A 25206-nucleotide genomic window follows, 5' to 3' on the forward strand; every position below is an offset into this window, starting at 1 on the left:
CATCTACAAGATGCTATTAGCCATAACATTAGCAAATTTGCTGATGATACTAAGCTGGCTGGCAGGGTGAAATGTCATCAGGATGTTAGCAGATTACAGGGTGACCTGGACAAGTTAGGTGAGTGGCCAGATGCAATTTAATGTGGATAAATCAATGGTTACCCACTTTGGTGCAAGGCAGATTACTACCTAAATGGAATCAATTTAGCTCAAGGGGCAGGACAGAGAGATCTGGGGGTTCCTGTACACCACTCATGAAGGTAAGCATGCAGGTACAGCAGGTGTGAAGAAGGCTAATAGCATGCTGTCCTTCATAACAAGAGGGATGGAGTATAGAAGCAAAGAGGTTCTTTTGCAGCTGTACAGGGCCCTGGTGAGACCACACCTGGAGTACTGTGTGCAGTTCTGCTCTCCAGATTTGATTCTGGCTATTGAGGGAATGCAGCGTAGGTTCACCAGGTCAATTCCTGGACTGGCGGGATTACCTTACACTGAAAGACTGGAGCGACTGGGCTTGTGTGTACCCTCGAGTTTAGAAGACTGAGAGGGGATCTGATTGTGACATTTCAGATCATCAAAGGATTGGACACTCTGGCGGCAGGAAACATGTTTCCGCTGCTGGGTGAGTGCCGAAACAGAGGACACTGCTTAAAAATACGGGGTAGACCATTTAGGACAGAGATGAGGAGAAACTTCTTCACCCAGGAGTGGTGGCTGTGTGGAATGCTCTGCCCCGGAGGCAGTGGAGGCCCAGTCTCTGGGATTCATTTAAGAAAGAGTTGCATAGAGCTCTCAAGGATAGTGGAATCAAGGTTACGGAGATAAGGCAGGAACGGATACTGATTAAGGATGATCAGCCATGATCATATTGAATGGTGGTGCAGGCTCGAAAGGCAGAATGGCCAACTCCTGCACCTATTGTCCTCCTTTCCTGACTGCCACCCGCAGACAGCGTGCAGCCCCAATCCCTTTCTTTCCGTCTTTCTCGCTGATTTCGGCAGCGCTCCGCTCTCCTCCCCTCCCTGTCTGGTGCCTGCAGGCGACTGATGGCCGGCACAGCAGCAGCAGCAGCAAAAATAACCTGCCGCTCATTGCGTGGCACAACACAAGTGCAGAGGGGTGACTTGAGCAGCCCCTGCTGGCGGAAAAAGCCTACTGCACCTGTATTCCCAGGCGGTCTCCCATCCAAGTACTAACCAGGACTGAGTCTGCTTAGCTTCCGAGATCAGACGAGATCGGGCGTTTTCAGACTAGTATGGCCGTAGGCACCGGCCCCTTCCTTTTCTCCCTACTTCAAGGCGTGCTGGCCAGCCACATTTCTTTGCTGCTCTTTCTCTTTATCCCTTTTGTTTTTTTTTTCTCTTTTCTCTTTGCTCTTCCTCCTCTGTGCGTGCTTCCCTCCCTCCGTCCTCCAGCTGCCTTTCAGCCAGCCCTTGCCCACCAGGCTCCTGTAGTCTCCCACATCCCCACGCAGGCCAACTGCAAGCCCTCCCCCTGCTTCATCAGGCTGCAGCCTGCATTCTCTCATCCTTCCCCACTCCTCCACGCCTCCCTTTCCCAATGGCAGGCAGTGGCCAGGGGGGTACAGCAGGGATCACTACTGGCACCGCAGCTTTTTACCATATATCTTAACCATCTACAAGATGCTATTAGCCATAACATTAGCAAATTTGCTGATGATACTAAGCTGGCTGGCAGGGTGAAATGTCATCAGGATGTTAGCAGATTACAGGGTGACCTGGACAAGGTAGGTGAGTGGCCAGATGCAATTTAATGTGGATAAATCAATGTTTACCCACTTTGGTGGAAGGCAGATTACTACCTAAATGGAATCAATTTAGGTCAAGGGGCAGGACAGAGAGATCTGGGGGTTCCTGTACACCACTCAATGAAGGTAAGCATGCAGGTACAGCAGGTAGTGAAGAAGGCTAATAGCATGCTGGCCTTCATAACAAGAGGGATGGAGTATAGAAGCAAAGAGGTTCTTTTGCAGCTGTACAGGGCCTGGTGAGACCACACCTGGAGTACTGTGTGCAGTCTGCTCTCCAGATTTGATTCTGGCTATTGAGGGAATGCAGCGTAGGTTCACCAGGTCAATTCCTGGACTGGCGGGATTACCTTACACTGAAAGACTGGAGCGACTGGGCTTGTGTGTACCCTCGAGTTTAGAAGACTGAGAGGGATCTGATTGAGACATTTCAGATCATCAAAGGATTGACACTCTGGCGGCAGGAAACATGTTTCCGCTGCTGGGTGAGTGCCGAAACAGAGGACACTGCTTAAAAATACGGGGTAGACCATTTAGGACAGAGATGAGGAGAAACTTCTTCACCCAGAGAGTGGTGGCTGTGTGGAATGCTCTGCCCCAGAGGGCAGTGGAGGCCCAGTCTCTGGATTCATTTAAGAAAGAGTTGCATAGAGCTCTCAAGGATAGTGGAATCAAGGGTTACGGAGATAAGGCAGGAACAGGATACTGATTAAGGATGATCAGCCATGATCATATTGAATGGTGGTGCAGGCTCGAAAGGCAGAATGGCCAACTCCTGCACCTATTGTCCTCCTTTCCTGACTGCCACCCGCAGACAGCGTGCAGCCCAATCCCTTTCTTTCCGTCTTTCTCGCTGATTTCGGCAGCGCTCCGCTCTCCTCCCCTCCCTGTCTGGTGCCTGCAGGCGACTGATGGCCGGCACAGCAGCAGCAGCAGCAGCAGCAGCAAAAATAACCTGCCGCTCCATTGCGTGGCACAACACAAGTGCAGAGGGGTGACTTGAGCAGCCCCTGCTGGCGAAAAAAGCCTACTGCACCTGGTATTTCCAGGCGGTCTCCCATCCAAGTACTAACCAGGCCTGAGTCTGCTTAGCTTCCGAGATCAGACGAGATCAGGCGTTTTCAGACTAGTATGCCGTAGGCACCGGCCCCTTCCTTTTTCTCCCTACTTCAAGGCGTGCTGGCCAGCCACATTTTCTTTGCTGCTCTTTCTCTTTATCCCTTTGTTTTTTTTTTCTCTTTTCTCTTTGCTCTTCCTCCTCTGTGCGTGCTTCCCTCCCTCCGTCCCTCCAGCTGCCTTTCAGCCAGCCCTTGCCCACCAGGCTCCTGTAGTCTCCACATCCCCACGCAGGCCAACTGCAAGCCCTCCCCCTGCTTCATCAGGCTGCAGCCTGCATTCTCTCATCCTTCCGCACTCCTCCACGCCTCCCTTTCCCAATGGCAGGCAGTGGCCAGGGGGGTACGCAGGGATCACTACTGGCACCGCAGCTTTTTACCATATATCTTAACCATCTACAAGATGCTATTAGCCATAACATTAGCAAATTTGCTGATGATACTAAGCTGGCTGGCAGGTGAAATGTCATCAGGATGTTAGCAGATTACAGGGTGACCTGGACAAGTTAGGTGAGTGGCCAGATGCAATTTAATGTGGATAAATCAATGGTTACCCACTTTGGTGGAAGGCAGATTACTACCTAAATGAAATCAATTTAGGTCAAGGGGCAGGACAGAGAGATCTGGGGGTTCCTGTACACCACTCAATGAAGGTAAGCATGCAGGTACAGCAGGTAGTGAAGAAGGCTAATAGCATGCTGGCCTTCATAACAAGAGGGATGGAGTATAGAAGCAAAGAGGTTCTTTTGCAGCTGTACAGGGCCCTGGTGAGACCACACCGGAGTACTGTGTGCAGTTCTGCTCTCCAGATTTGATTCTGGCTATTGAGGGAATGCAGCGTAGGTTCACCAGGTCAATTCCTGGACTGGAGGGATTACCTTACACTGAAAGACTGGAGCGACTGGGCTTGTGTGTACCCTCGAGTTTAGAAGACTGAGAGGGGATCTGATTGAGACATTTCAGATCATCAAGGATTGGACACTCTGGCGGCAGGAAACATGTTTCCGCTGCTGGGTGAGTGCCGAAACAGAGGACACTGCTTAAAAAATACGGGGTAGACCATTTAGGACAGGGATGAGGAGAAACTTCTTCACCCAGAGAGTGGTGGCTGTGTGGAATGCTCTGCCCCAGAGGGAGTGGAGGCCCAGTCTCTGGATTCATTTAAGAAAGAGTTGCATAGAGCTCTCAAGGATAGTGGAATCAAGGGTTACGGAGATAAGGCAGGAACAGGATACTGATAAGGATGATCAGCCATGATCATATTGATTGGTGGTGCAGGCTCGAAAGGCAGAATGGCCAACTCCTGCACCTATTGTCCTCCTTTCCTGACTGCCACCCGCAGACAGCGTGCAGCCCCAATCCCTTTCTTTCCGTCTTTCTCGCTGATTTCGGCAGCGCTCGGCTCTCCTCCCCTCCCTGTCTGGTGCCTGCAGGCGACTGATGGCCGGCACAGCAGCAGCAGCAGCAGCAGCAGCAAAAATAACCTGACGCTCCATTGCGTGGCACAACACAAGTGCAGAGGGGTGACTTGAGCAGCCCCTGCTGGCGGAAAAAGCCACTGCACCTGGTATTCCCAGGCGGTCTCCCATCCCAGTACTAACCAGGCCTGAGTCTGCTTAGCTTCCGAGATCAGACGAGATCGGCGTTTTCAGACTAGTATGGCCGTAGGCACCGGCCCCTTCCTTTTCTCCCTACTTCAAGGCGTGCTGGCCAGCCACATTTTCTTTGCGGCTCTTTCTCTTTATCCCCTTTGTTTTTTTTTTCTCTTTTCTCTTTGATCTTCCTCCTCTGTGCGTGCTTCCCTCCCTCCGTCCCTCCAGCTGCCTTCAGCCAGCCCTTGCCCACCAGGCTCCTGTAGTCTCCAACATCCCCACGCAGGCCAACTGCAAGCCCTCCCCCTGCTTCATCAGGCTGCAGCCTGCATTCTCTCATCCTTCCGCACTCCTCCACGCCTCCCTTTTCCAATGGCAGGCAGTGGCCAGGGGGGTACCGCAGGGATCATTACTGGCACCGCAGCTTTTTACCATATATCTTAACCATCTACAAGATGCTATTAGCCATAACATTAGCAAATTTGCTGATGATACTAAGCTGGCTGGCAGGGTGAAATGTCATCAGGATGTTAGCAGATTACAGGGTGACCTGGACAAGTTAGGTGAGTGGCCAGATGCAATTTAATGTGGATAAATCAATGTTACCCACTTTGGTGGAAGGCAGATTACTACCTAAATGGAATCAATTTAGGTCAAGGGGCAGGACAGAGAGATCTGGGGGGTTCCTGTACACCACTCAATGAAGGTAAGCATGCAGGTACAGCAGGTAGTGAAGAAGGCTAATAGCTGCTGGCCTTCATAACAAGAGGGATGGAGTATAGAAGCAAAGAGGGTCTTTTGCAGCTGTACAGGGCCCTGGTGGACCACACCTGGAGTACTGTGTGCAGTTCTGCTCTCCAGATTTGATTCTGGCTATTGAGGGAATGCAGCGTAGGTCACCAGGTCAATTCCTGGACTGGCGGGATTACCTTACACTGAAAGACTGGAGCGACTGGGCTTGTGTGTACCCTCGAGTTTAGAAGACTGAGAGGGGATCTGATTGAGACATTTCAGATCATCAAAGGATTGGACACTCTGGCGGCAGGAAACATGTTTCCGCTGCTGGGTGAGTGCCGAAACAGGGGACACTGCTTAAAAATACGGGGTAGACCATTTAGGACAGAGATGAGAGAAACTTCTTCACCCAGAGAGTGGTGGCTGTGTGGAATGCTCTGCCCCAGAGGGCAGTGGAGGCCCAGTCTCTGGATTCATTTAAGAAGAGTTGCATAGAGCTCTCAAGGATAGTGGAATCAAGGGTTACGGAGATAAGGCAGGAACAGGATACTGATTAAGGATGATCAGCCATGATCATATTGAATGGGTGGTGCAGGCTCGAAAGGCAGAATGGCCAACTCCTGCACCTATTGTCCTCCTTTCCTGACTGCCACTCGCAGACAGCGTGCAGCCCAATCCCTTTCTTTCCGTCTTTCTCGCTGATTTCGGCAGCGCTCCGCTCTCCTCCCTCCCTGTCTGGTGCCTGCAGGCGACTGATGGCCGGCACAGCAGCAGCAGCAGCAGCAGCAAAAAATAACCTGCCGCTCCATTGCGTGGCACAACACAAGTGCAGAGGGGTGACTTGAGCAGCCCCTGCTGGCGGAAAAGCCTACTGCACCTGGTATTCCCAGGCAGTCTCCCATCCAAGTACTAACCAGGCCTGAGTCTGCTTAGCTTCCGAGATCAGACGAGATCGGCGTTTTCAGACTAGTATGGCCGTAGGCACCGGCCCCTTCCTTTTCTCCCTACTTCAAGGCGTGCTGGCCAGCCACATTTTCTTTGCTGCTCTTTCTCTTTATCCCTTTGTTTTTTTTTTCTCTTTTCTCTTTGCTCTTCCTCCTCTGTGCGTGCTTCCTCCCTCCGTCCCTCCAGCTGCCTTTCAGCCAGCCCTTGCCCTCCAGGCTCCTGTAGTCTCCCACATCCCCCGCAGGCCAACTGCAAGCCCTCCCCCTGCTTCATCAGGCTGCAGCCTGCATTCTCTCATCCTTCCGCACTCCTCCACGCCTCCCTTTCCCAATGGCAGGCAGTGGCCTGGGGGGTACCGCAGGGATCACTACTGGGACCGCAGCTTTTTACCATATATCTTAACCATCTACAAGATGCTATTAGCCATAACATTAGCAAATTTGCTGATGATACTAAGCTGGCTGGCAGGGTGAAATGTCATCAGGATGTTAGCAGATTACAGGGTGACCTGGACAAGTTAGGTGAGTGGCCAGATGCAATTTAATGTGGATAAATCAATGTTACCCACTTTGGTGGAAGGCAGATTACTACCTAAATGGAATCAATTTAGGTCAAGGGGCAGGACAGAGAGATCTGGGGGTTCCTGTACACCACTCAATGAAGGTAAGCATGCAGGTACAGCAGGTAGTGAAGAAGGCTTATAGCATGCTGGCCTTCCTAACAAGAGGGATGGAGTATAGAAGCAAAAGAGGTTCTTTTGCAGCTGTACAGGGCCCTGGTGAGACCACACCTGGAGTACTGTGTGCAGTTCTGCTCTCCAGATTTGATTCTGGCTATTGAGGGAATGCAGCGTAGGTTCACCAGGTCAATTCCTGGACTGGCGGGATTAACTTACACTGAAAGACTGGAGCGACTGGGCTTGTGTGTACCCTCGAGTTTAGAAGACTGAGAGGGGATCTGATTGAGACATTTCAGATCATCAAAGGATTGGACACTCTGGCGGCAGGAAACATGTTTCCGCTGCTGGGTGAGTGCCGAAACAGAGGACACTGCTTAAAAATACGGGGTAGACCATTTTAGGACAGAGATGAGGAGAAACTTCTTCACCCAGAGAGTGGTGGCTGTGTGGAATGCTCTGCCCCAGAGGGCAGTGGAGGCCAGTCTCTGGATTCATTTAAGAAAGAGTTGCATAGAGCTTTCAAGGATAGTGGAATCAAGGGTTACGGAGATAAGGCAGGAACAGGATACTGATTAAGGATGATCAGCCATGATCATATTGAATGGTGGTGCAGGCTCGAAAGGCAGAATGGCCAACTCCTGCACCTATTGTCCTCCTTTCCTGACTGCCACCCGCAGACAGCGTGCAGCCCCAATCCCTTTCTTTCCGTCTTTCTCGCTGATTTCGGCAGCGCTCCGCTCTCCTCCCTCCCTGTCTGGTGCCTGCAGGCGACTGATGGCCTGCACAGCAGCAGCAGCAGCAGCAGCAGCAAAAATAACCTGCCGCTCATTGCGTGGCACAACACAAGTGCAGGGGGTGACTTGAGCAGCCCTGCTGGCGGAAAAAGCCTACTGCACCTGGTATTCCCAGGCGGTCTCCCATCCAAGTACTAACCAGGCCTGAGTCTGCTTAGTTTCCGAGATCAGACGAGATCAGGCGTTTTCAGACTAGTATGGCCGTAGGCACCGGCCCCTTCCTTTTCTCCCTACTTCAAGGCGTGCTGGCCAGCCACATTTTCTTGCTGCTCTTTCTCTTTATCCCCTTTGTTTTTTTTTTCTCTTTCTCTTTGCTCTTCCTCCTCTGTGCGTGCTTCCCTCCCTCCGTCCTCCAGCTGCCTTTCAGCCAGCCCTTGCCCACCAGGCTCCTGTAGTCTCCCACATCCCCACGCAGGCCAACTGCAAGCCCTCCCCCTGCTTCATCAGGCTGCAGCCTGCATTCTCTCATCCTTCCGCACTCCTCCACGCCTCCCTTTCCCAATGGCAGGCAGTGGCAGGGGGGTACCGCAGGGATCACTACTGGCACCGCAGCTTTTTACCATATATCTTAACCATCTACAAGATGCTATTAGCCATAACATTAGCAAAATTTGCTGATGATACTAAGCTGGCTGGCAGGGTGAAATGTCATCAGGATGTTAGCAGATTACAGGGTGACCTGGACAAGTTAGGTGAGTGGCCAGATGCAATTTAATGTGGATAAATCAATGGTTACCCACTTTGGTGGAAGGCAGATTACTACCTAAATGGAATCAATTTAGGTCAAGGGGCAGGACAGAGAGATCTGGGGGTTCCTGTACACCACTCAATGAAGGTAAGCATGCAGGTACAGCAGGTAGTGAAGAAGGCTAATAGCATGCTGGCCTTCATAACAAGAGGGATGGAGTATAGAAGCAAAGAGGTTCTTTTGCAGCTGTACAGGGCCCTGGTGAGACCACACCTGGGTACTGTGTGCAGTTCTGCTCTCCAGATTTGATTCTGGCTATTGAGGGAATGCAGCGTAGGTTCACCAGGTCAATTCCTGGACTGGCGGGATTACCTTACACTGAAAGACTGGAGCGACTGGGCTTGTGTGTACCCTCGAGTTTAGAAGACTGAGAGGGGATCTGATTGAGACATTTCAGATCATCAAAGGATTGGACACTCTGGCGGCAGGAAACATGTTTCCGCTGCTGGGTGAGTGCCGAAACAGAGGACACTGCTTAAAAATACGGGGTAGACCATTTAGGACAGAGATGAGGAGAACTTCTTCACCCAGAGAGTGGTGGCTGTGTGGAATGCTCTCTGCCCCAGAGGGCAGTGGAGGCCCAGTCTCTCTGGATTCATTTAAGAAAGAGTTGCATAGAGCTCTCAAGGATAGTGGAATCAAGGGTTACGGAGATAAGGCAGGAACAGGATTCTGATTAAGGATGATCAGCCATGATCATATTGAATGGTGGTGCAGGCTCGAAAGGCAGAATGGCCAACTCCTGCACCTATTGTCCTCCTTTCCTGACTGCCACCCTCAGACAGCGTGCAGCCCCAATCCCTTTCTTTCCGTCTTTCTCGCTGATTTCGGCAGCGCTCCGCTCTCCTCCCCTCCCTGTCTGGTGCCTGCAGGCGACTGATGGCCGGCACAGCAGCAGCAGCAGCAGCAGCAGCAGCAAAAATAACCTGCCGCTCCATTGCGTGCACAACACAAGTGCAGAGGGGTGACTTGAGCAGCCCCTGCTGGCGGAAAAAGCCTACTGCACCTGGTATTCCCAGGCGGTCTCCCATCCAAGTACTAACCAGGCCTGAGTCTGCTTAGCTTCCGAGATCAGACGAGATCAGGCGTTTTCAGACTAGTATGGCCGTAGGCACCGGCCCCTTCCTTTTCTCCCCTACTTCAAGGCGTGCTGGCCAGCCACATTTTCTTTGCTGCTCTTTCTCTTTATCCCTTTGTTTTTTTTTCTCTTTTCTCTTTGCTCTTCCTCCTCTGTGCGTGCTTCCTCCCTCCGTCCCTCCAGCTGCCTTTCAGCCGCCCTTGCCCACCAGGCTCCTGTAGTCTCCCACATCCCCACGCAGGCCAACTGCAAGCCCTCCCCCTGCTTCATAAGGCTGCAGCCTGCATTCTCTCATCCTTCCGCACTCCTCCACGCCTCCCTTTCCCAATGGCAGGCAGTGGCCAGGGGGGTACCGCAGGGATCACTACTGCACCGCAGCTTTTTACCATATATCTTAACCATCTACAAGATGCTATTAGCCATAACATTAGCAAATTTGCTGATGATACTAAGCTGGCTGGCAGGTGAAATGTCATCAGGATGTTAGCAGATTACAGGGTGACCTGGACAAGTTAGGTGAGTGGCCAGATGCAATTTAATGTGGATAAATCAATGGTTACCCACTTTGGTGGAAGGCAGATTACTACCTAAATGGAATCAATTTAGGTCAAGGGGCAGGACAGAGAGATCTGGGGGTTCCTGTACACCACTCAATGAAGGTAAGCATGCAGGTACAGCAGGTAGTGAAGAAGGCTAATAGCATGCTGGCCTTCATAACAAGAGGGATGGAGTATAGAAGCAAAGAGGTTCTTTTGCAGCTGTACAGGGCCCTGGTGAGACCACACCTGGAGTACTGTGTGCAGTTCTGCTCTCCAGATTTGATTCTGGCTATTGAGGGAATGCAGCGTAGGTTCACCAGGTCAATTCCTGGACTGGCGGGATTACCTTACACTGAAAGACTGGAGCGACTGGGCTTGTGTGTACCCTCGAGTTTAGAAGACTGAGAGGGGATCTGATTGAGACATTTCAGATCATCAAAGGATTGGACACTCTGGCGGCAGGAAACATGTTTCCGCTGCTGGGTGAGTGCCGAAACAGAGGACACTGCTTAAAAATACGGGGTAGACCATTTAGGACAGAGATGAGGAGAAACTTCTTCACCCAGAGAGTGGTGGCTGTGTGGAATGCTCTGCCCCAGAGGCAGTGGGGGCCCAGTCTCTGGATTCATTTAAGAAAGAGTTGCATAGAGCTCTCAAGGATAGTGGAATCAAGGGTTACGGAGATAAGGCAGGAAACAGGATACTGATTAAGGATGATCAGCCATGATCATATTGAATGGTGGTGCAGGCTCGAAAGGCAGAATGGCCACTCCTGCACCTATTGTCCTCCTTTCCTGACTGCCACCCGCAGACAGCGTGCAGCCCCAATCCTTTCTTTCCGTCTTTCTCGCTGATTTCGGCAGCGCTCCGCTCTCCTCCCTCCCTGTCTGGTGCCTGCAGGCGACTGATGGCCGGCACAGCAGCAGCAGCAGCAGCAGCAGCAGCAGCAAAATAACCTGCCGCTCCATTGCGTGGCACAACACAAGTGCAGAGGGGTGACTTGAGCAGCCCCTGCTGGCGGAAAAAAGCCTACTGCACCTGGTATTCCCAGGCGGTCTCCCATCCAAGTACTAACCAGGCCTGAGTCTGCTTAGCTTCCGAGATCAGACGAGATCGGCGTTTTCAGACTAGTATGGCCGTAGGCACGGGCCCCTTCCTTTTCTCCCTACTTCAAGGCGTGCTGGCCAGCCACATTTTCTTTGCTGCTCTTTCTCTTTATCCCCTTTTTTTTTTTTCTCTTTCTCTTTGCTCTTCCTCCTCTGTGCGTGCTTCCCTCCCTCCGTCCCCCCAGCTGCCTTTCAGCCAGCCCTTGCCCACCAGGCTCCTGTAGTCTCCACATCCCCACGCAGGCCAACTGCAAGCCCTCCCCCTGCTTCATCAGGCTGCAGCCTGCATTCTCTCATCCTTCCGCACTCCTCCCCGCCTCCCTTTCCCAATGGCAGGCAGTGGCCAGGGGGTACCGCAGGGATCACTACTGGCACCGCAGCTTTTACCATATATCTTAACCATCTACAAGATGCTATTAGCCATAACATTAGCAAATTTGCTGATGATACTAAGCTGGCTGGCAGGGTGAAATGTCATCAGGATGTTAGCAGATTACAGGGTGACCTGGACAAGTTAGGTGAGTGGCCAGATGCAATTTAATGTGGATAATCAATGGTTACCCACTTTGGTGAAGGCAGATTACTACCTAAATGGAATCAATTTAGGTCAAGGGGCAGGACAGAGAGATCTGGGGGTTCCTGTACACCACTCAATGAAGGTAAGCATGCAGGTACAGGTAGTGAAGAAGGCTAATAGCATGCTGGCCTTCATAACAAGAGGGATGGAGTATAGAAGCAAAGAGGTTCTTTTGCAGCTGTACAGGGCCCTGGTGAGACCACACCTGGAGTACTGTGTGCAGTTCTGCTCTCCAGATTTGATTCTGGCTATTGAGGGAATGCAGCGTAGGTTCACAGGGCAATTCCTGGACTGGCGGGATTACCTTACACTGAAAGACTGGAGCGACTGGGCTTGTGTGTACCCTCGAGTTTAGAAGACTGAGAGGGGATCTGATTGAGACATTTCAGATCATCAAAGGATTGGACACTCTGGCGGCAGGAAACATGTTTCCGCTGCTGGGTGAGTGCCGAAACAGAGGACACTGCTTAAAAATACGGGGTAGACCATTTAGGACAGAGATGAGGAGAAACTTCTTCACCCAGAGAGTGGTGGCTGTGTGGAATGCTCTGCCCAGAGGGCAGTGGAGGCCCAGTCTCTGGATTCATTTAAGAAAGAGTTGCATAGAGCTCTCAAGGATAGTGGAATCAAGGGTTACGGAGATAAGGCAGGAACAGGATACTGATTAAAGGATGATCAGCCATGATCATATTGAATGGTGGTGCAGGCTCGAAAGGCAGAAAGGCCAACTCCTGCACCTATTGTCCTCCTTTCCTGACTGCCACCCGCAGACAGCGTGCAGCCCAATCCCTTTCTTTCCGTCTTTCTCGCTGATTTCGGCAGCGCTCCGCTCTCCTCCCCTCCCTGTCTGGTGCCTGCAGGCGACTGATGGCCGGCAGCAGCAGCAGCAGCAGCAGCAGCAACAAAAATAACCTGCCGCTCCATTGCGTGGCACACACAAGTGCAGAGGGGTGACTTGAGCAGCCCCTGCTGGCGGAAAAAGCCTACTGCACCTGGTATTCCCAGGCGGTCTCCCATCCAAGTACTAACCAGGCCTGAGTCTGCTTAGCTTCCGAGATCAGACGAGATCGGGCGTTTTCAGACTAGTATGGCCGTAGGCACTGGCCCCTTCCTTTTCTCCCTACTTCAAGGCGTGCTGGCCAGCCACATTTTCTTTGCTGCTCTTTCTTTTTATCCCCTTTGTTTTTTTTTTCTCTTTTCTCTTTGCTCTTCCTCCTCTGTGCGTGCTTCCCTCCCTCCGTCCCTCCAGCTGCCTTTCAGCCAGCCCTTGCCCACCAGGCTCCTGTAGTCTCCCACATCCCCACGCAGGCCAACTGCAAGCCCTCCCCCTGCTTCATCAGGCTGCAGCCTGCATTCTCTCATCCTTCCGCACTCCTCCACGCCTCCCTTTCCCAATGGCAGGCAGTGGCCAGGGGGGGTACCGCAGGGATCACTACTGGCACCGCAGCTTTTTACCATATATCTTAACCATCTACAAGATGCTATTAGCCATAACATTAGCAAATTTGCTGATGATACTAAGCTGGCTGGCAGGGTGAAATGTCATCAGGATGTTAGCAGATTACAGGGTGACCTGGACAAGTTAGGTGAGTGGCCAGATGCAATTTAATGTGGATAAATCAATGGTTACCCACTTTGGTGGAAGGCAGATTACTACCTAAATGGAATCAATTTAGGTCAAGGGGCAGGACAGAGAGATCTGGGGGTTCCTGTACACCACTCAATGAAGGTAAGCATGCAGGTACAGCAGGTAGTGAAGAAGGCTAATAGCATGCTGGCCTTCATAACAAGAGGGATGGAGTATAGAAGCAAAGAGGTTCTTTTGCAGCTGTACAGGGCCCTGGTGAGACCACACCTGGAGTACTGTGTGCAGTTCTGCTCTCCAGATTTGATTCTGGCTATTGAGGGAATGCAGCGTAGGTTCACCAGGTCAATTCCTGGACTGGCGGGATTACCTTACACTGAAAGACTGGAGCGACTGGGCTTGTGTGTACCCTCGAGTTTAGAAGACTGAGAGGGGATCTGATTGAGACATTTCAGATCATCAAAGGATTGGACACTCTGGCGGCAGGAAACATGTTTCCGCTGCTGGGTGAGTGCCGAAACAGAGGACACTGCTTAAAAATACGGGGTAGACCATTTAGGACAGAGATGAGGAGAAACTTCTTCACCCAGAGAGTGGTGGCTGTGTGGAATGCTCTGCCCCAGAGGGCAGTGGAGGCCCAGTCTCTGGATTCATTTAAGAAAGAGTTGCATAGAGCTCTCAAGGATAGTGGAATCAAGGGTTACGGAGATAAGGCAGGAACAGGATACTGATTAAGGATGATCAGCCATGATCATATTGAATGGTGGTGCAGGCTCGAAAGGCAGAATGGCCAACTCCTGCACCTATTGTCCTCCTTTCCTGACTGCCACCCGCAGACAGCGTGCAGCCCCAATCCCTTTCTTTCCGTCTTTCTCGCTGATTTCGGCAGCGCTCCGCTCTCCTCCCCTCCCTGTCTGGTGCCTGCAGGCGACTGATGGCCGGCACAGCAGCAGCAGCAGCAGCAGCAGCAGCAAAAATAACCTGCCGCTCCATTGCGTGGCACAACACAAGTGCAGAGGGGTGACTTGAGCAGCCCCTGCTGGCGGAAAAAGCCTACTGCACCTGGTATTCCCAGGCGGTCTCCCATCCAAGTACTAACCAGGCCTGAGTCTGCTTAGCTTCCGAGATCAGACGAGATCGGCGTTTTCAGACTAGTATGGCCGTAGGCACCGGCCCCTTCCTTTTCTCCCTACTTCAAGGCGTGCTGGCCAGCCACATTTTCTTTGCTGCTCTTTCTCTTTATCCCCTTTGTTTTTTTTTTCTCTTTTCTCTTTGCTCTTCCTCCTCTGTGCGTGCTTCCCTCCCTCCGTCCCTCCAGCTGCCTTTCAGCCAGCCCTTGCCCACCAGGCTCCTGTAGTCTCCCACATCCCCACGCAGGCCAACTGCAAGCCCTCCCCCTGCTTCATCAGGCTGCAGCCTGCATTCTCTCATCCTTCCGCACTCCTCCACGCCTCCCTTTCCCAATGGCAGGCAGTGGCCAGGGGGGGTACCGCAGGGATCACTACTGGCACCGCAGCTTTTTACCATATATCTTAACCATCTACAAGATGCTATTAGCCATAACATTAGCAAATTTGCTGATGATACTAAGCTGGCTGGCAGGGTGAAATGTCATCAGGATGTTAGCAGATTACAGGGTGACCTGGACAAGTTAGGTGAGTGGCCAGATGCAATTTAATGTGGATAAATCAATGGTTACCCACTTTGGTGGAAGGCAGATTACTACCTAAATGGAATCAATTTAGGTCAAGGGGCAGGACAGAGAGATCTGGGGGTTCCTGTACACCACTCAATGAAGGTAAGCATGCAGGTACAGCAGGTAGTGAAGAAGGCTAATAGCATGCTGGCCTTCATAACAAGAGGGATGGAGTATAGAAGCAAAGAGGTTCTTTTGCAGCTGTACAGGGCCCTGGTGAGACCACACCTGGAGTACTGTGTGCAGTTCTGCTCTCCAGATTTGATTCTGGCTATTGAGGGAATGCAGCGTAGGTTCACCAGGTCAATTCCTGGACTGGCGGGATTACCTTACACTGAAAGACTGGAGCGACTGGGCTTGTGTGTACCCTCGAGTTTAGAAGACTGAGAGGGGATCTGATTGAGACATTTCAGATCATCAAAGGATTGGACACTCTGGCGGCAGGAAACATGTTTCCGCTGCTGGGTGAGTGCCGAAACAGAGGACACTGCTTAAAAATACGGGGTAGACCATTTAGGACAGAGATGAGGAGAAACTTCTTCACCCAGAGAGTGGTGGCTGTGTGGAATGCTCTGCCCCAGAGGGCAGTGGAGGCCCAGTCTCTGGATTCATTTAAGAAAGAGTTGCATAGAGCTCTCAAGGATAGTGGAATCAAGGGTTACGGAGATAAGGCAGGAACAGGATACTGATTAAGGATGATCAGCCATGATCATATTGAATGGTGGTGCAGGCTCGAAAGGCAGAATGGCCAACTCCTGCACCTATTGTCCTCCTTTCCTGACTGCCACCCGCAGACAGCGTGCAGCCCCAATCCCTTTCTTTCCGTCTTTCTCGCTGATTTCGGCAGCGCTCCGCTCTCCTCCCCTCCCTGTCTGGTGCCTGCAGGCGACTGATGGCCGGCACGCAGCAGCAGCAGCAGCAGCAAAAATAACCTGCCGCTCCATTGCGTGGCACAACACAAGTGCAGAGGGGTGACTTGAGCAGCCCCTGCTGGCGGAAAAAGCCTACTGCACCTGGTATTCCCAGGCGGTCTCCCATCCAAGTACTAACCAGGCCTGAGTCTGCTTAGCTTCCGAGATCAGACGAGATCGGGCGTTTTCAGACAAGTATGGCCGTAGGCACCGGCCCCTTCCTTTTCTCCCTACTTCAAGGCGTGCTGGCCAGCCACATTTTCTTTGCTGCTCTTTCTCTTTATCCCCTTTGTTTTTTTTTTCTCTTTTCTCTTTGCTCTTCCTCCTCTGTGCGTGCTTCCCTCCCTCCGTCCCTCCAGCTGCCTTTCAGCCAGCCCTTGCCCACCAGGCTCCTGTAGTCTCCCACATCCCCACGCAGGCCAACTGCAAGCCCTCCCCCTGCTTCATAAGGCTGCAGCCTGCATTCTCTCATCCTTCCGCACTCCTCCACGCCTCCCTTTCCCAATGGCAGGCAGTGGCCAGGGGGTACCGCAGGGATCACTACTGGCACCGCAGCTTTTTACCATATATCTTAACCATCTACAAGATGCTATTAGCCATAACATTAGCAAATTTGCTGATGATACTAAGCTGGCTGGCAGGGTGAAATGTCATCAGGATGTTAGCAGATTACAGGGTGACCTGGACAAGTTAGGTGAGTGGCCAGATGCAATTTAATGTGGATAAATCAATGGTTACCCACTTTGGTGGAAGGCAGATTACTACCTAAATGGAATCAATTTAGGTCAAGGGGCAGGACAGAGAGATCTGGGGGTTCCTGTACACCACTCAATGAAGGTAAGCATGCAGGTACAGCAGGTAGTGAAGAAGGCTAATAGCATGCTGGCCTTCATAACAAGAGGGATGGAGTATAGAAGCAAAGAGGTTCTTTTGCAGCTGTACAGGGCCCTGGTGAGACCACACCTGGAGTACTGTGTGCAGTTCTGCTCTCCAGATTTGATTCTGGCTATTGAGGGAATGCAGCGTAGGTTCACCAGGTCAATTCCTGGACTGGCGGGGATTACCTTACACTGAAAGACTGGAGCGACTGGGCTTGTGTGTACCCTCGAGTTTAGAAGACTGAGAGGGGATCTGATTGAGACATTTCAGATCATCAAAGGATTGGACACTCTGGCGGCAGGAAACATGTTTCCGCTGCTGGGTGAGTGCCGAAACAGAGGACACTGCTTAAAAATACGGGGTAGACCATTTAGGACAGAGATGAGGAGAAACTTCTTCACCCAGAGAGTGGTGGCTGTGTGGAATGCTCTGCCCCAGAGGGCAGTGGAGGCCCAGTCTCTGGATTCATTTAAGAAAGAGTTGCATAGAGCTCTCAAGGATAGTGGAATCAAGGGTTACGGAGATAAGGCAGGAACAGGATACTGATTAAGGATGATCAGCCATGATCATATTGAATGGTGGTGCAGGCTCGAAAGGCAGAATGGCCAACTCCTGCACCTATTGTCCTCCTTTCCTGACTGCCACCCGCAGACAGCGTGCAGCCCCAATCCCTTTCTTTCCGTCTTTCTCGCTGATTTCGGCAGCGCTCCGCTCTCCTCCCCTCCCTGTCTGGTGCCTGCAGGCGACTGATGGCCGGCACAGCAGCAGCAGCAGCAGCAGCAGCAGCAGCAAAAATAACCTGCCGCTCCATTGCGTGGCACAACACAAGTGCAGAGGGGTGACTTGAGCAGCCCCTGCTGGCGGAAAAAGCCTACTGCACCTGGTATTCCCAGGCGGTCTCCCATCCAAGTACTAACCAGGCCTGAGTCTGCTTAGCTTCCGAGATCAGACGAGATCGGGCGTTTTCAGACTAGTATGGCCGTAGGCACCGGCCCCTTCCTTTTCTCCCTACTTCAAGGCGTGCTGGCCAGCCACATTTTCTTTGCTGCTCTTTCTCTTTATCCCCTTTGTTTTTTTTTTCTCTTTTCTCTTTGCTCTTCCTCCTCTGTGCGTGCTTCCCTCCCTCCGTCCCTCCAGCTGCCTTTCAGCCAGCCCTTGCCCACCAGGCTCCTGTAGTCTCCCACATCCCCACGCAGGCCAACTGCAAGCCCTCCCCCTGCTTCATCAGGCTGCAGCCTGCATTCTCTCATCCTTCCGCACTCCTCCACGCCTCCCTTTCCCAATGGCAGGCAGTGGCCAGGGGGGTACCGCAGGGATCACTACTGGCACCGCAGCTTTTTACCATATATCTTAACCATCTACAAGATGCTATTAGCCATAACATTAGCAAATTTGCTGATGATACTAAGCTGGCTGGCAGGGTGAAATGTCATCAGGATGTTAGCAGATTACAGGGTGACCTGGACAAGTTAGGTGAGTGGCCAGATGCAATTTAATGTGGATAAATCAATGGTTACCCACTTTGGTGCAAGGCAGATTACTACCTAAATGGAATCAATTTAGGTCAAGGGGCAGGACAGAGAGATCTGGGGGTTCCTGTACACCACTCAATGAAGGTAAGCATGCAGGTACAGCAGGTAGTGAAGAAGGCTAATAGCATGCTGGCCTTCATAACAAGAGGGATGGAGTATAGAAGCAAAGAGGTTCTTTTGCAGCTGTACAGGGCCCTGGTGAGACCACACCTGGAGTACTGTGTGCAGTTCTGCTCTCCAGATTTGATTCTGGCTATTGAGGGAATGCAGCGTAGGTTCACCAGGTCAATTCCTGGACTGGCGGGATTACCTTACACTGAAAGACTGGAGCGACTGGGCTTGTGTGTACCCTCGAGTTTAGAAGACTGAGAGGGGATCTGATTGAGACATTTCAGATCATCAAAGGATTGGACACTCTGGCGGCAGGAAACATGTTTCCGCTGCTGGGTGAGTGCCGAAACAGAGGACACTGCTTAAAAATACGGGGTAGACCATTTAGGACAGAGATGAGGAGAAACTTCTTCACCCAGAGAGTGGTGGCTGTGTGGAATGCTCTGCCCCAGAGGGCAGTGGAGGCCCAGTCTCTGGATTCATTTAAGAAAGAGTTGCATAGAGCTCTCAAGGATAGTGGAATCAAGGGTTACGGAGATAAGGCAGGAACAGGATACTGATTAAGGATGATCAGCCATGATCATATTGAATGGTGGTGCAGGCTCGAAAGGCAGAATGGCCAACTCCTGCACCTATTGTCCTCCTTTCCTGACTGCCACCCGCAGACAGCGTGCAGCCCCAATCCCTTTCTTTCCGTCTTTCTCGCTGATTTCGGCAGCGCTCCGCTCTCCTCCCCTCCCTGTCTGGTGCCTGCAGGCGACTGATGGCCGGCACAGCAGCAGCAGCAGCAGCAGCAGCAAAATAACCTGCCGCTCCATTGCGTGGCACAACACAAGTGCAGAGGGGTGACTTGAGCAGCCCCTGCTGGCGGAAAAAGCCTACTGCACCTGGTATTCCCAGGCGGTCTCCCATCCAAGTACTAACCAGGCCTGAGTCTGCTTAGCTTCCGAGATCAGACGAGATCGGGCGTTTTCAGACTAGTATGGCCGTAGGCACCGGCCCCTTCCTTTTCTCCCTACTTCAAGGCGTGCTGGCCAGCCACATTTTCTTTGCTGCTCTTTCTCTTTATCCCCTTTGTTTTTTTTTTCTCTTTTCTCTTTGCTCTTCCTCCTCTGTGCGTGCTTCCCTCCCTCCGTCCCTCCAGCTGCCTTTCAGCCAGCCCTTGCCCACCAGGCTCCTGTAGTCTCCCACATCCCCACGCAGGCCAACTGCAAGCCCTCCCCCTGCTTCATCAGGCTGCAGCCTGCATTCTCTCATCCTTCCGCACTCCTCCACGCCTCCCTTTCCCAATGGCAGGCAGTGGCCAGGGGGGTACCGCAGGGATCACTACTGGCACCGCAGCTTTTTACCATATATCTTAACCATCTACAAGATGCTATTAGCCATAACATTAGCAAATTTGCTGATGATACTAAGCTGGCTGGCAGGGTGAAATGTCATCAGGATGTTAGCAGATTACAGGGTGACCTGGACAAGTTAGGTGAGTGGCCAGATGCAATTTAATGTGGATAAATCAATGGTTACCCACTTTGGTGGAAGGCAGATTACTACCTAAATGGAATCAATTTAGGTCAAGGGGCAGGACAGAGAGATCTGGGGGTTCCTGTACACCACTCAATGAAGGTAAGCATGCAGGTACAGCAGGTAGTGAAGAAGGCTAATAGCATGCTGGCCTTCATAACAAGAGGGATGGAGTATAGAAGCAAAGAGGTTCTTTTGCAGCTGTACAGGGCCCTGGTGAGACCACACCTGGAGTACTGTGTGCAGTTCTGCTCTCCAGATTTGATTCTGGCTATTGAGGGAATGCAGCGTAGGTTCACCAGGTCAATTCCTGGACTGGCGGGATTACCTTACACTGAAAGACTGGAGCGACTGGGCTTGTGTGTACCCTCGAGTTTAGAAGACTGAGAGGGGATCTGATTGAGACATTTCAGATCATCAAAGGATTGGACACTCTGGCGGCAGGAAACATGTTTCCGCTGCTGGGTGAGTGCCGAAACAGAGGACACTGCTTAAAAATACGGGGTAGACCATTTAGGACAGAGATGAGGAGAAACTTCTTCACCCAGAGAGTGGTGGCTGTGTGGAATGCTCTGCCCCAGAGGGCAGTGGAGGCCCAGTCTCTGGATTCATTTAAGAAAGAGTTGCATAGAGCTCTCAAGGATAGTGGAATCAAGGGTTACGGAGATAAGGCAGGAACAGGATACTGATTAAGGATGATCAGCCATGATCATATTGAATGGTGGTGCAGGCTCGAAAGGCAGAATGGCCAACTCCTGCACCTATTGTCCTCCTTTCCTGACTGCCACCCGCAGACAGCGTGCAGCCCCAATCCCTTTCTTTCCGTCTTTCTCGCTGATTTCGGCAGCGCTCCGCTCTCCTCCCCTCCCTGTCTGGTGCCTGCAGGCGACTGATGGCCGGCACAGCAGCAGCAGCAGCAGCAGCAGCAGCAAAAATAACCTGCCGCTCCATTGCGTGGCACAACACAAGTGCAGAGGGGTGACTTGAGCAGCCCCTGCTGGCGGAAAAAGCCTACTGCACCTGGTATTCCCAGGCGGTCTCCCATCCAAGTACTAACCAGGCCTGAGTCTGCTTAGCTTCCGAGATCAGACGAGATCGGGCGTTTTCAGACTAGTATGGCCGTAGGCACCGGCCCCTTCCTTTTCTCCCTACTTCAAGGCGTGCTGGCCAGCCACATTTTCTTTGCTGCTCTTTCTCTTTATCCCCTTTGTTTTTTTTTTCTCTTTTCTCTTTGCTCTTCCTCCTCTGTGCGTGCTTCCCTCCCTCCGTCCCTCCAGCTGCCTTTCAGCCAGCCCTTGCCCACCAGGCTCCTGTAGTCTCCCACATCCCCACGCAGGCCAACTGCAAGCCCTCCCCCTGCTTCATCAGGCTGCAGCCTGCATTCTCTCATCCTTCCGCACTCCTCCACGCCTCCCTTTCCCAATGGCAGGCAGTGGCCAGGGGGGTACCGCAGGGATCACTACTGGCACCGCAGCTTTTTACCATATATCTTAACCATCTACAAGATGCTATTAGCCATAACATTAGCAAATTTGCTGATGATACTAAGCTGGCTGGCAGGGTGAAATGTCATCAGGATGTTAGCAGATTACAGGGTGACCTGGACAAGTTAGGTGAGTGGCCAGATGCAATTTAATGTGGATAAATCAATGGTTACCCACTTTGGTGGAAGGCAGATTACTACCTAAATGGAATCAATTTAGGTCAAGGGGCAGGACAGAGAGATCTGGGGGTTCCTGTACACCACTCAATGAAGGTAAGCATGCAGGTACAGCAGGTAGTGAAGAAGGCTAATAGCATGCTGGCCTTCATAACAAGAGGGATGGAGTATAGAAGCAAAGAGGTTCTTTTGCAGCTGTACAGGGCCCTGGTGAGACCACACCTGGAGTACTGTGTGCAGTTCTGCTCTCCAGATTTGATTCTGGCTATTGAGGGAATGCAGCGTAGGTTCACCAGGTCAATTCCTGGACTGGCGGGATTACCTTACACTGAAAGACTGGAGCGACTGGGCTTGTGTGTACCCTCGAGTTTAGAAGACTGAGAGGGGATCTGATTGAGACATTTCAGATCATCAAAGGATTGGACACTCTGGCGGCAGGAAACATGTTTCCGCTGCTGGGTGAGTGCCGAAACAGAGGACACTGCTTAAAAATACGGGTAGACCATTTAGGACAGAGATGAGGAGAAACTTCTTCACCCAGAGAGTGGTGGCTGTGTGGAATGCTCTGCCCCAGAGGGCAGTGGAGGCCCAGTCTCTGGATTCATTTAAGAAAGAGTTGCATAGAGCTCTCAAGGATAGTGGAATCAAGGGTTACGGAGATAAGGCAGGAACAGGATACTGATTAAGGATGATCAGCCATGATCATATTGAATGGTGGTGCAGGCTCGAAAGGCAGAATGGCCAACTCCTGCACCTATTGTCCTCCTTTCCTGACTGCCACCCGCAGACAGCGTGCAGCCCCAATCCCTTTCTTTCCGTCTTTCTCGCTGATTTCGGCAGCGCTCCGCTCTCCTCCCCTCCCTGTCTGGTGCCTGCAGGCGACTGATGGCCGGCACAGCAGCAGCAGCAGCAGCAGCAAAAAATAACCTGCCGCTCCATTGCGTGGCACAACACAAGTGCAGAGGGGTGACTTGAGCAGCCCCTGCTGGCGGAAAAAGCCTACTGCACCTGGTATTCCAGGCGGTCTCCCATCCAAGTACTAACCAGGCCTGAGTCTGCTTAGCTTCCGAGATCAGACGAGATCAGGCGTTTTCAGACTAGTATGGCCGTAGGCACCGGCCCCTTCCTTTTCTCCCTACTTCAAGGCGTGCTGGCCAGCCACATTTTCTTTGCTGCTCTTTCTCTTTATCCCCTTTGTTTTTTTTTTCTCTTTTCTCTTTGCTCTTCCTCCTCTGTGCGTGCTTCCCTCCCTCCGTCCCTCCAGCTGCCTTTCAGCCAGCCCTTGCCCACCAGGCTCCTGTAGTCTCCCACATCCCCACGCAGGCCAACTGCAAGCCCTCCCCCTGCTTCATCAGGCTGCAGCCTGCATTCTCTCATCCTTCCGCACTCCTCCACGCCTCCCTTTCCCAATGGCAGGCAGTGGCCAGGGGGGTACCGCAGGGATCACTACTGGGACCGCAGCTTTTTACCATATATCTTAACCATCTACAAGATGCTATTAGCCATAACATTAGCAAATTTGCTGATGATACTAAGCTGGCTGGCAGGGTGAAATGTCATCAGGATGTTAGCAGATTACAGGGTGACCTGGACAAGTTAGGTGAGTGGCCAGATGCAATTTAATGTGGATAAATCAATGGTTACCCACTTTGGTGGAAGGCAGATTACTACCTAAATGGAATCAATTTAGGTCAAGGGGCAGGACAGAGAGATCTGGGGGTTCCTGTACACCACTCAATGAAGGTAAGCATGCAGGTACAGCAGGTAGTGAAGAAGGCTAATAGCATGCTGGCCTTCATAACAAGAGGGATGGAGTATAGAAGCAAAGAGGTTCTTTTGCAGCTGTACAGGGCCCTGGTGAGACCACACCTGGAGTACTGTGTGCAGTTCTGCTCTCCAGATTTGATTCTGGCTATTGAGGGAATGCAGCGTAGGTTCACCAGGTCAATTCCTGGACTGGCGGGATTACCTTACACTGAAAGACTGGAGCGACTGGGCTTGTGTGTACCCTCGAGTTTAGAAGACTGAGAGGGGATCTGATTGAGACATTTCAGATCATCAAAGGATTGGACACTCTGGCGGCAGGAAACATGTTTCCGCTGCTGGGTGAGTGCCGAAACAGAGGACACTGCTTAAAAATACGGGGTAGACCATTTAGGACAGAGATGAGGAGAAACTTCTTCACCCAGAGAGTGGTGGCTGTGTGGAATGCTCTGCCCCAGAGGGCAGTGGAGGCCCAGTCTCTGGATTCATTTAAGAAAGAGTTGCATAGAGCTCTCAAGGATAGTGGAATCAAGGGTTACGGAGATAAGGCAGGAACAGGATACTGATTAAGGATGATCAGCCATGATCATATTGAATGGTGGTGCAGGCTCGAAAGGCAGAATGGCCAACTCCTGCACCTATTGTCCTCCTTTCCTGACTGCCACCCGCAGACAGCGTGCAGCCCCAATCCCTTTCTTTCCGTCTTTCTCGCTGATTTCGGCAGCGCTCCGCTCTCCTCCCCTCCCTGTCTGGTGCCTGCAGGCGACTGATGGCCGGCCAGCAGCAGCAGCAGCAGCAGCAAAAATAACCTGCCGCTCCATTGCGTGGCACAACACAAGTGCAGAGGGGTGACTTGAGCAGCCCCTGCTGGCGGAAAAAGCCTACTGCACCTGGTATTCCCAGGCGGTCTCCCATCCAAGTACTAACCAGGCCTGAGTCTGCTTAGCTTCCGAGATCAGACGAGATCGGGCGTTTTCAGACTAGTATGGCCGTAGGCACCGGCCCCTTCCTTTTCTCCCTACTTCAAGGCGTGCTGGCCAGCCACATTTTCTTTGCTGCTCTTTCTCTTTATCCCTTTGTTTTTTTTTTCTCTTTTCTCTTTGCTCTTCCTCCTCTGTGCGTGCTTCCCTCCCTCCGTCCCTCCAGCTGCCTTTCAGCCAGCCCTTGCCCACCAGGCTCCTGTAGTCTCCCACATCCCCACGCAGGCCAACTGCAAGCCCTCCCCCTGCTTCATCAGGCTGCAGCCTGCATTCTCTCATCCTTCCGCACTCCTCCACGCCTCCCTTTCCCAATGGCAGGCAGTGGCCAGGGGGGTACCGCAGGGATCACTACTGGCACCGCAGCTTTTTACCATATATCTTAACCATCTACAAGATGCTATTAGCCATAACATTAGCAAATTTGCTGATGATACTAAGCTGGCTGGCAGGGTGAATGTCATCAGGATGTTAGCAGATTACAGGGTGACCTGGACAAGTTAGGTGAGTGGCCAGATGCAATTTAATGTGGATAAATCAATGGTTACCCACTTTGGTGAAGGCAGATTACTACCTAAATGGAATCAATTTAGGTCAAGGGGCAGGACAGAGAGATCTGGGGGTTCCTGTACACCACTCAATGAAGGTAAGCATGCAGGTACAGCAGGTAGTGAAGAAGGCTAATAGCATGCTGGCCTTCATAACAAGAGGGATGGAGTATAGAAGCAAAGAGGTTCTTTTGCAGCTGTACAGGGCCCTGGTGAGACCACACCTGGAGTACTGTGTGCAGTTCTGCTCTCCAGATTTGATTCTGGCTATTGAGGGAATGCAGCGTAGGTTCACCAGGTCAATTCCTGGACTGGCGGGATTACCTTACACTGAAAGACTGGAGCG

The 25206-nt window shown here is 51.9% G+C and overlaps 15 non-coding genes across 15 annotated transcripts; all 15 read right to left on the reverse strand.

Annotated features, from left to right (window-relative positions):
- Nucleotides 1–1149: 1149 nt before the first annotated feature.
- LOC132810441 (5S ribosomal RNA) lies at nt 1150–1267 on the reverse strand. The gene has a single exon (XR_009642822.1). It is a non-coding gene; the product is annotated as a 5S ribosomal RNA (ribosomal RNA).
- Nucleotides 1268–2792: 1525 nt separating this feature from the next.
- On the reverse strand, nt 2793–2910 carry LOC132810446 (5S ribosomal RNA). Its single transcript, XR_009642827.1, has one exon. It is a non-coding gene; the product is annotated as a 5S ribosomal RNA (ribosomal RNA).
- A 1525-nt stretch (nt 2911–4435) lies between these two features.
- LOC132810447 (5S ribosomal RNA) lies at nt 4436–4553 on the reverse strand. Its single transcript, XR_009642828.1, has one exon. It is a non-coding gene; the product is annotated as a 5S ribosomal RNA (ribosomal RNA).
- A 1522-nt stretch (nt 4554–6075) lies between these two features.
- Nucleotides 6076–6193, reverse strand: LOC132810443 (5S ribosomal RNA). Its single transcript, XR_009642824.1, has one exon. It is a non-coding gene; the product is annotated as a 5S ribosomal RNA (ribosomal RNA).
- A 1525-nt stretch (nt 6194–7718) lies between these two features.
- LOC132810495 (5S ribosomal RNA) lies at nt 7719–7837 on the reverse strand. Its single transcript, XR_009642875.1, has one exon. It is a non-coding gene; the product is annotated as a 5S ribosomal RNA (ribosomal RNA).
- Nucleotides 7838–9370: 1533 nt separating this feature from the next.
- LOC132810493 (5S ribosomal RNA) lies at nt 9371–9489 on the reverse strand. Its single transcript, XR_009642873.1, has one exon. It is a non-coding gene; the product is annotated as a 5S ribosomal RNA (ribosomal RNA).
- A 1530-nt stretch (nt 9490–11019) lies between these two features.
- Nucleotides 11020–11137, reverse strand: LOC132810497 (5S ribosomal RNA). Its single transcript, XR_009642876.1, has one exon. It is a non-coding gene; the product is annotated as a 5S ribosomal RNA (ribosomal RNA).
- Nucleotides 11138–12656: 1519 nt separating this feature from the next.
- LOC132810439 (5S ribosomal RNA) lies at nt 12657–12775 on the reverse strand. The gene has a single exon (XR_009642820.1). It is a non-coding gene; the product is annotated as a 5S ribosomal RNA (ribosomal RNA).
- Nucleotides 12776–14311: 1536 nt separating this feature from the next.
- Nucleotides 14312–14429, reverse strand: LOC132810440 (5S ribosomal RNA). The gene has a single exon (XR_009642821.1). It is a non-coding gene; the product is annotated as a 5S ribosomal RNA (ribosomal RNA).
- A 1529-nt stretch (nt 14430–15958) lies between these two features.
- LOC132810492 (5S ribosomal RNA) lies at nt 15959–16077 on the reverse strand. The gene has a single exon (XR_009642872.1). It is a non-coding gene; the product is annotated as a 5S ribosomal RNA (ribosomal RNA).
- Nucleotides 16078–17615: 1538 nt separating this feature from the next.
- On the reverse strand, nt 17616–17734 carry LOC132810458 (5S ribosomal RNA). Its single transcript, XR_009642838.1, has one exon. It is a non-coding gene; the product is annotated as a 5S ribosomal RNA (ribosomal RNA).
- A 1531-nt stretch (nt 17735–19265) lies between these two features.
- LOC132810469 (5S ribosomal RNA) lies at nt 19266–19384 on the reverse strand. Its single transcript, XR_009642849.1, has one exon. It is a non-coding gene; the product is annotated as a 5S ribosomal RNA (ribosomal RNA).
- A 1535-nt stretch (nt 19385–20919) lies between these two features.
- On the reverse strand, nt 20920–21038 carry LOC132810480 (5S ribosomal RNA). Its single transcript, XR_009642860.1, has one exon. It is a non-coding gene; the product is annotated as a 5S ribosomal RNA (ribosomal RNA).
- A 1529-nt stretch (nt 21039–22567) lies between these two features.
- Nucleotides 22568–22685, reverse strand: LOC132810442 (5S ribosomal RNA). Its single transcript, XR_009642823.1, has one exon. It is a non-coding gene; the product is annotated as a 5S ribosomal RNA (ribosomal RNA).
- A 1528-nt stretch (nt 22686–24213) lies between these two features.
- Nucleotides 24214–24332, reverse strand: LOC132810491 (5S ribosomal RNA). The gene has a single exon (XR_009642871.1). It is a non-coding gene; the product is annotated as a 5S ribosomal RNA (ribosomal RNA).
- Nucleotides 24333–25206: the final 874 nt, after the last annotated feature.

This window comes from Hemiscyllium ocellatum, unplaced genomic scaffold (assembly GCF_020745735.1).
Source record: "Hemiscyllium ocellatum isolate sHemOce1 unplaced genomic scaffold, sHemOce1.pat.X.cur. scaffold_1758_pat_ctg1, whole genome shotgun sequence".
Classification (NCBI taxonomy): domain Eukaryota; kingdom Metazoa; phylum Chordata; class Chondrichthyes; order Orectolobiformes; family Hemiscylliidae; genus Hemiscyllium; species Hemiscyllium ocellatum.